The sequence below is a fragment of the Mesoplodon mirus genome (assembly GCF_964341445.2).
Source record: "Mesoplodon mirus genome assembly, chromosome: 2".
Lineage (NCBI taxonomy): Eukaryota > Metazoa > Chordata > Mammalia > Artiodactyla > Ziphiidae > Mesoplodon > Mesoplodon mirus.
Genome location: NC_138977.1, coordinates 43890232 through 43899287, shown reverse-complemented (window position 1 = coordinate 43899287; position 9056 = coordinate 43890232).

The following is a 9056-nucleotide window of genomic DNA, read 5'->3' as shown; positions in this document are numbered from 1 at the left end:
GGACCCGGCGGCGTCGCAGCCCTCCCTGACGTCAGCACGCCGCGGCGGGCCCCGCCCCTCGGCCCTGGCTGGGGCCGACGCGGCTGGGGAGGGGGAGGGGAGGGGGAGGGGAGGGGGAGGGGCCGCGGTCCGCGCGGGCGCGCGTGTAAGCAAGGACCTGCGGGATTCGCCCGGGGCTCCCGGGCAGCTCGATCGCGTACGGGTGGCGGCCGGCCTCTCCTCTTCCGTGAGAAGAGCGCGGTACTGTACAGCGAATTCAAGTGTTTTTTTTTCTTATTCTGTTTTTAATTAGAAGCAATATGTATTACATTTTGAAAATCAAGGGGAAAAGAGTAACTGGAAGAAAAATAGGAACTAGAGCTAACTCTTCACCGGTTACTTTTTATCGTGGAATCTCACACACTTGGGGTCAGAGGGGACCTTCGAGGTTTTCTGGGCTAAGGTCAGTCCTTGAAAGTGGGTGGAAATAGAGGAAAACTGATGTACATGGAACTATACCAAAACCGAGCATACGCTGAGTCATAAAGAAAGCCCCAGCACATTTAAAGGACCAAAAGCATTCAGACTATTTTTCCTGACCACAATAGACAAACTAGGAATGAACAAGAAAACCGAAAAGCCCCAAATGATTGGAATTGAAGCAAAACCCTTCTAAGTATTTAATGGGTTGATGAAAAAATCACAATGGAAATGAGAAAATATACTGAACTGAATTATAAAGATGAAATATATCAAAATTTGGGGGGCAAATGTTATAGCTTTGTCTCTGGCTACGAATTAGGATGCAAATTCTTATTCATAATGGCAACAGGGCAAAACATCAGTTTTGCATCCATATATGTAGAATCTTTAGCCCATTGTTTGGTTACATGCATGATGAGAATCATTCATGATGCCTATTATTTATGTTTTGTTATTGTGTTAGTAATATTAGTTGCTGTGTGAGAGGCAGTATGGTTTACTGATTAAATTCTGGGCTCTGAAGGCTTGCTACCTGGATTTGAATTCAACCGTTTACTAGCTAGCAAGTATTTAACCTCTTTTTGTCTCAGTTTTCTTACTAGTAAAATAGGGATAATAACAGTACTTTGTGTTGTAAGGATTAAATCAGTGAATCCAAGTAACACTCTGAGAAAACTGCCGGGCATATTGTTAGCCCCCCAAAATGTTATCTATTATTAGAGTTCAAGGGAAGATATATTAATAGATAAAACTAGACAAATTTAGATAAATCCTAAACAGACTTAAATGTCATGTAAAAGGAAACACTGAGACTTTTTTTTAAGCCATGAAGCTAAAACTAATATTTAAAAGCTTACTGTGTGTTCAGTACCTTAGCTCTGCTTAAGGTTACTGTGTATAGGAATTCTCATTTCCTAGTGGAGGAAGATCATGTCTGAGAATGCCTGCCATGCTCATAGAAGTCTTCTGGGAAGTTCTTTCAGCATGTATTCACACTGGTGCCACAGGAGATTACCTTGTGGCCACCGCTGACCCAAAGGTGGATCAGTGGCCCATGAGATGTCCTAACACAGATGTCCATGCAAGAGCAACGGTAATTAGCTTTCTTCGATCAGTTTCTTTCTTGGGAATTTGGCCTGGAGATGCGGGAAGAGAACTTGTAACCTGGTATTTGAAACAGAAGTAGAAAGATGCCCAGAGATCATCAGAGACAGAGACCTGAGAATGGCGGCTGCATTATGATAATGGTGGGACACTAGAGTGAAGAATTAGGAATGGCAGCTGCTTTTATTGTCATGAAACCTGTTGCAAGATGACTTCTGGACTGACTTCAATCATTTATAACCCATGTCAGTTCTCTCTAATTCATTCATGTGGTTTAATTTTTAAAGTAAGCAGTCTTTAACACTAAGTACTTAACTCCCACCCGCACTTATGAAATTAATGGACAGATATGAAAACATAGATATAGCAACAATCCATGTCTGAATCTAGAGAGAAAAAGAGGTCTATGAGTAAAAAAATGGAAAGAGCTCTATTTCCTTTTCCACTCAGGTCTGGAAGGCAATGGAAGCAGGAGCAATATTGCTTTGGGGCATCTCTAACAGTGATAACGCAAAGGGGAGAGGGCACAGTTCCCCACAGATAGCTGTGGGATTTTGCACTTTGAGGGCTCTGGCTGTTTAGTCATGGTGCTTGACAGAAGACTTCAGTAGCATGCCTGGTAAAGGAATGCCAGGGGCTCCCCCTCCTGGTGGGGGATCAACAGCTGCATCTAGCAGAAATCTCAGTGCACTTGAAGTGACAGGATGGGGAACTGAACTGCCCAGTAAGAGTTACTGAGAAAATGGCAGCATCTCATCATAAGCACCTGTGGTGAGACACATCTTGGCTTTAATACACTTGTGGTAGGGGGTAGGAAATTCTCGAGGAGTTGGGAGTCCTACATCTTCACATGGGCCCAAGAGCCAGGAAACTTCAAATTTTTTACTGTTGCTGTGATCAGTCTGTGTCCTACAGGGATTTGAGGTTTGGGGATACTCAGACTGTGCCTTGTTTTATAGGATGGCTTTCAGTGATCTGGGATGGAGAGACATGGGGGCTTCATGGAGCATCTGGGCTTCATGGAGCACCTGAGATATTTTCCCCTTCCCTCCTTCCTTCCTGTTTATTCTTTTAACATTTTTAAATAGCTCTAATATGATATTGGAGCGAGACTTGCAGGTATGGGAATGGACGCACCATGGAAGTTTACATTTATTGAATTCCAATTGTGTGACACATATTTGTCCCAGAAAACAGAGATGAATAAGACATCTTTTAGATAGTCATCTTTACAAATCTGCACAGCAAATTGACATTTTGACTGCCTCCCTTCCCCACCCCCCACCATGAAACTCTCTTTTCTAGACTTTTGAGACAACTCACACCTGGAATTTTTCCTTACCTTTCGGCCTATCCATTCCAGAGGCCTTTGATAATTGTTATTTCTCTACCTGAGTATTAAACCAGGGTGTGTTTTAGGATTCTTTCTTCAGTTTTTTAAAAAATGTATTCTATTTTTACTCTATGTATTTCTGTGGCTTCAGTTACTATCTTTAAGCTGATGTGTCACAAATCTGTAGTTTCAGGCCAGATCTCCTTTCTGGGCATCTGGATTCACATACAGAACTGGACATGGAAGCCTGAAATAATGAAAATGAACTCATTATCTTTCCTCCTGAATCTGTTTTTTTTTTGCGGTACACGGGCCTCTCACTGTTGTGGCCTCTCCCGTTGTGGAGCACAGGCTCCAGACGCACAGCCTCAGCGGCCATGGCTCACGGGCCCAGCCGCTCCGCGGCATGTGGGATCCTCCCAGACCGGGGCACGAACCCGTGTCCCCTGCATCGGCAGGCAGACTCTCAACCACTGTGCCACCAGGGAAGCCCCCTGAATCTGTTTTTAACCCTGATTCCCTGTTCACTCAGTCTCTTAAGCCTTGGAGTTATTTCCTCCCTTGGCCACATTTTATCAGTACCTTCTTTTCCTTTCTTCCCCATCACCACCACCAGTTCCTTGCCAATGATTTCAACGCTCCTGTCAAATTAGGCTGATCTGAAGAAACAATGAACCACAAACAGTTCATCAACTTAACTATATCTTCTTTAATTCCATACCCAAGTCGCTGAAGAAGATGACAGAAATGGCGTGGATTGGTATCTCTGCAAATTCAGTTTACAGTTTCTGTGGAACTTTCAACTCCACGTTGGATATTTTCACATTTGCTGGACACCTTCTACTCCCCACCCACCACTTAACATTAGCAGATCAACCCCTTCCTCTTTCACAGAGAAACGAGAGGTCAGAGAATGGGAACTTCCTCAACTTTCTGCTGCTAACCCTCCCCCTCTAAGCTCACCCCAAATTAAAGCCCATCCTTTGTTTCCTTTCCTTTGTCTCAGTAGAAATGACCCCTTTGAACCCGCTACTTCAGGTCAATCTGCTACCTATTTCCTGAATCATGTTCCCTTTAGTCTCCTCATGGATCTTGCTCTGTCAATTACCTTTCTCTCAGATGTATCTCCAACATTCCCTTGTCTGTTTTTACTTTCCCTTTGGCTGTCTCCCAGGCTGAAGTCCTCAGTAAGTTGCCAGATAAAACTGAAACTCACAGCTCTCATGCTGTGCTTTCTTTTTCAGTTGACACCTTGGATGTGACTTTTATTTGGATAGGATCTTTGCATATATAATTAAGTTTAATATCTCCAGATCATCCTGGATTTAGGGTGGCCCCTAAATCTGATGACTGGTGTCATTGTAAGAGAAAGGAGAGGAAGATATGAGACAAAAGCACAGAAGAAGGCCACGTGAACCCAGAAGCATGTTCCACAAGCCACAGAACCCATGGCCCATGGCGCCACCATATGCTGGAAAAGGCAAGGAAGGATTCCCTCCCAAAGCCGTTAGCGTGAGGGTGGCCTACCCTACAGACTTAGGACTTCTGACCTCAGAACTCTGAGAGAATAAATTTCTGTTGTTTTTAAGCCACCAAGTTTGTGACAGCCCTAAGCAACTAATACAGATTTTGGTATTGGAAAGAGGGGTGTTGCTGTAACAAAAGCTAAAAATGTGGAAGTGGCTTTGGAATTGGGTAGTTTATAGAAGTTGGAAGAATTTTGAAGTGTGTGATAGAGAAAGCCTAGATTTCCTTGAAGTGGTGGGTGGTTGGTAAAAACATGGATGTTAAAGAAAATGCTGATGAGATCTCAGAAGGAAGTGAAGAGTGCAGTAGAGAAAGCTTCTATCATCTTAGAGCATACATGTATTGTCATGAACAAAATATTGGTAGAAATGTGAATGTTAAAAGGTTCTTCTGAGGAGGTCTCAGGAGGAAGTGAACATAGCATTAGAAAATGAAGGAAAGGAAATCCTTGTTATAAAGTGGCAGAAAACTTGGCTGAATTGAGTTCTATTGTTGGGTGAAAGCAGAACTTAAAAGTGATGAACTTGGATATTTAGCTGAGGAGATTTCCAAGGAAAGTGTTAAAAAATCAGCCTGGTTTCTCCTTGCTGCTTATAGTGAAACATGAAGGAAAGAGATAAATGGGAGGAAGGAACTGTTAAGCAAAAAGAAACAAGCATTTGACGATTTGGGAGATTCTCAAACTGTCTAGATCACAAAGAATGCTAAAATTAGGAAATTCATTGTTGGAAAAGCATGCTCTGGAAAGAGGGTCAAGGATGTGGCTGGGCAACCTTTTGCTTAAGAGATTGTCTTGTAACTTATGGATTTACTCAACCATTCAGCAGAAGCCAGGAATAGATATGGGGCTATCCAGGAAAGATCTGTGGGGACCCTTCTGTCTAATGGAGTAGACCTCCATGTCATACAGAGGAGGCACACACAGTTTTTGAGAAAGTTGTATTAGCAGAAACACTGACAGTTTGGACTGAAGGGGACAGAGACAGGACAAAATGAAGGAAGGCTTGTGGACTTCTGAGATTCTACAGGCAGGAAGCTGGCTGATAAAGTTACTTATTTGCAAACATGTGTTACTCTTCAAGAAAAAGGAAGAGTGTCTTCAAGGGCAGAGGCCCCGTGACACAGAGACTGGCAGGGTCCAGTCATAGGCCCAAAGGACAGAGCATCAGGCCACAGAGGATTATTTTCAGGCCTCGAAACCTAAAAGAATTTGTCCTGCTGGATTTGGAGCTTAGTTGGGAATGGTGACCCCTTTATTCCTCTTTTGCAATGGGAATGTCTATCCTGTGCCTGTCCCACCCTTGTATTTGGGAAGCAGATAGCATTTTTTCTAGTTTCACAGACTCTACAGATAGAGAAGAATTTTGTCACAGGATGGATCATACCCAGAGTCTCACCCATACCAGATTTAGATGATTTAGATAAGATTTGAGATTCTTCAGCTGATGATATTTAGATAAGATTTTAGAGTTAATGCTCTAAAGGGTTGAGACTTTTGGGGTTGTTGGCCTGGGGTGAATGCATTTTGCATGTTCGTCATACTGTAGTGGGTTGAATGTGCCCCTCTTCCCCCCCAAAAGATATGTCCTCCTGAAACCTGTGAATATGACCTTATTTGGAAAAATGGTCTTTGCAGATGCAATTAAGATTTCAGGATGAGATCAGCCTGGATTGGGCTGGGTCCAAAATCTGTGATGCCACCACCATCACCATCTTCCCTGGGTCTCTGTTAATAAGTTCTTTTTAGTCCTTATTTTACTGATTTATCTTCAGCACTTAATTGCTCACCTCTTTCCCTTTCTTTCCTTCCTGAGTTTCAGTAACTATATTCTCCTGATTTTCTTATTTTTCTTAACATACTACCTTAGTCTCTTTTGTGATCACTTCTTCTTTTGCCTATCACGTAAATATCCATGTTCTTAAGGGTTCTGTGCTTGATCTTTTTTTCTTGTCCCTTTACATACTGTAATTAGACTGTAACTGTCTCGATTCCTATGATTTAATTTCCACATATATGCCCCTAGTTCCCAAATTTCCATCCTGAGCTATACACCGAAATATCTTCTTATTACGTTTCTTATTACGTATTTCCACTTTGATGTCTCTCATGACCTTCAAACTCAGGAACATATTGAAGCAAGTTCAAACTTTTTCTCTTCAATTCTTGTTTCACCCATTTTTATGGATCACGCCACCATCCATCTAGAAATTCAGGAGTTGTCTAAGGTAAGAGGTGGAAAATAAATACAACTCATTTGCTAACCCTGATGAATAAGTAGTGGCTCCTGGGAGAGCTGATTTGAGTTGTAAAGACTATAATATTTTTTTAAAGATTTTTTTGATGCAGACCATTTTTAAAGTCTTTATTGAATTTGTTACAATGTTGCTTCTGCTTTATGTTTTGGTTTCTTGGCTGCAAGGCATGTGGGATCTTAGCTCCCTGGCCAGGGATCGAACCCACACCCCCTGCACTGGAAGGCGAAGTCCCAACCACTGGACTGCCAGGGAAGTCCCTATAATTATTAATTAGGGATGTCTGCTCTGGGCTGGGGAGCATCATTCTAGTCCTCGTTTGCGATTATGCCCTAGATTCTTCCCTTATCTTCCTCTCTCACATTCAAATAGTCACCATATATTGTTGGATTCTGTCTCTGTTATGTCTCTCAAATTTATCCCTTTTCTTCATTCCTGTTGTCACGGCTATAATATGTCACTAGCTACCTCTGGTCCCCACCTGCAACTCATAATTCAGTCTCAACCTCCATGCCCTTTAAAACCTAAATCTTATTTATTGCTACATAAACAGATGGAGAGACAGACAAACCTATAATCTCTAGCTGTACCCTACAGCATATACTTCAAGCCCTTTAAAATAATATACCTCAAGACCTAGACCCTGACTTAGGATTGAGATGAGCCTTGTCTCTCCCAGCAGCCTTACCCACCAGACACATGACATACCAAACTACTCATAGTTTCCTGAAGGCACCACATTATTTCCAATCTCCTTACCTTTGCACATGCTGCTCCCTCTGCCTGGAATGCCCTTCACCAATTCTTCCCCTTTCTTTTTCAGAATAACTCCGATTAATTTTTCAAGTCTCTGCTGCAGCATTACCTTTTCTGGGAAACTTTTCATATACCATTATTCCAGATATAGGTTCAGTGCTTTTCCTCTGTGTCCCCTTGGTGTGTATGCAAACTGTGGAATTGAATTTACCACACTACAGTGGAATTACCTTCTTTCTTGTAGGTATTTAGTGTCCTTTGAGGAATCTTTATTCTGTCTGCAGTTCCAGTGCCTTAGGTATTAGGTGTTCAATATCATTTTTTTTTCCCATGCAGTGCAGCATGCAGGATCTTAGTTCCCCAGCCAGGGATCAAACCTGTGCCCCCTGCATTGGGAGTGTGGAGTCTTAACCACTGCACCGCCAGGGAAGTCCCAATATCTTTTTTTTTTTTAATTAACTTTTTTGTGGGGAGGTAATTGTAGAAATAATAGAGTTGTACCCTCACCCAGTTTCCCCCAGTGGTAACACTATAGTACAGTATCACAGCCATGATACTGACACAGACATGGTCCAGGTACAGAATGTTTTCATCACCACAAGGATCTCTCCTGTTGTCTTTTATCATCACACCTACTTCACTCTTACTCTCACCCCCTCCTTAACCTCTGACAACCACTGATCTGTACTCCGTTTCTATAATTGTGTCATTTTAAGAATATTATGTAAATGGAATCATACAGTATGTAACCTTTTGGAGTTGGCTTTTTCCACTCAGGATAATTCCCTGGCAGTTCATTCAGGTTGTTTCATGTATCAATAATTTGTTCCTTTTTAGGGCTGAATAGTACTCCATAGTATGGATGTACCACCATTTGTTTAACCAACCACCTGTTGAAGGACATCTGGGTTATTTCCAGTTTGGGGCTATTACAGATATAGCTGTAATGAACAATAGTGTACAGATTTTTATGTAAACATAATTTTTCATTTATTGGGGATAAATGCCCCCAAATGCAATTGTTCAGTCATGGTTGTATGGCAATTGCATGCTTAGTTTTCTATGGAACACCAAACTGTTTTACAATAAATTTTTAATGAATAAAGGAATGAGCAAATAGCATTGTTCAAAATCTTTAGAGTGAATATTAGGATCAAATAAATCTGTTTCTACTAATTGAATAGTCAATCACATCAGTCACAAGAATGATATTCTAAATACATTGAAACATACTGCAGAGCAGAAATCAATAAAGCTTAAATGTGATAAGCTTCTTCATTACTCTAGGAGTCAGGGTTTTTATCCTAAACTGTTTATAGCAATAGTGAGGTTAGATTTCTCACAAATGAGGTACAGACACTGCCCTATAATGTTTAATCTCTAAATGGCTGCACTTTGAAAATTACATTTAAAAGCCTCCATAAATGATAAACATAGTTTGTTAATCACTAACGTAACATTAAACATGTAAACACAAATCCCTTGAAAATTTTTTTCTCTTTTTATAGTGTTCCACTGGACACCATAAAGGTGCTACAACCTTGATAGCATTCTCACTTCGTACCAAGTCTATCTTTTTATTTGAAATTCATACCCAGCACTTAGAGTAGGTTCTTCAGTT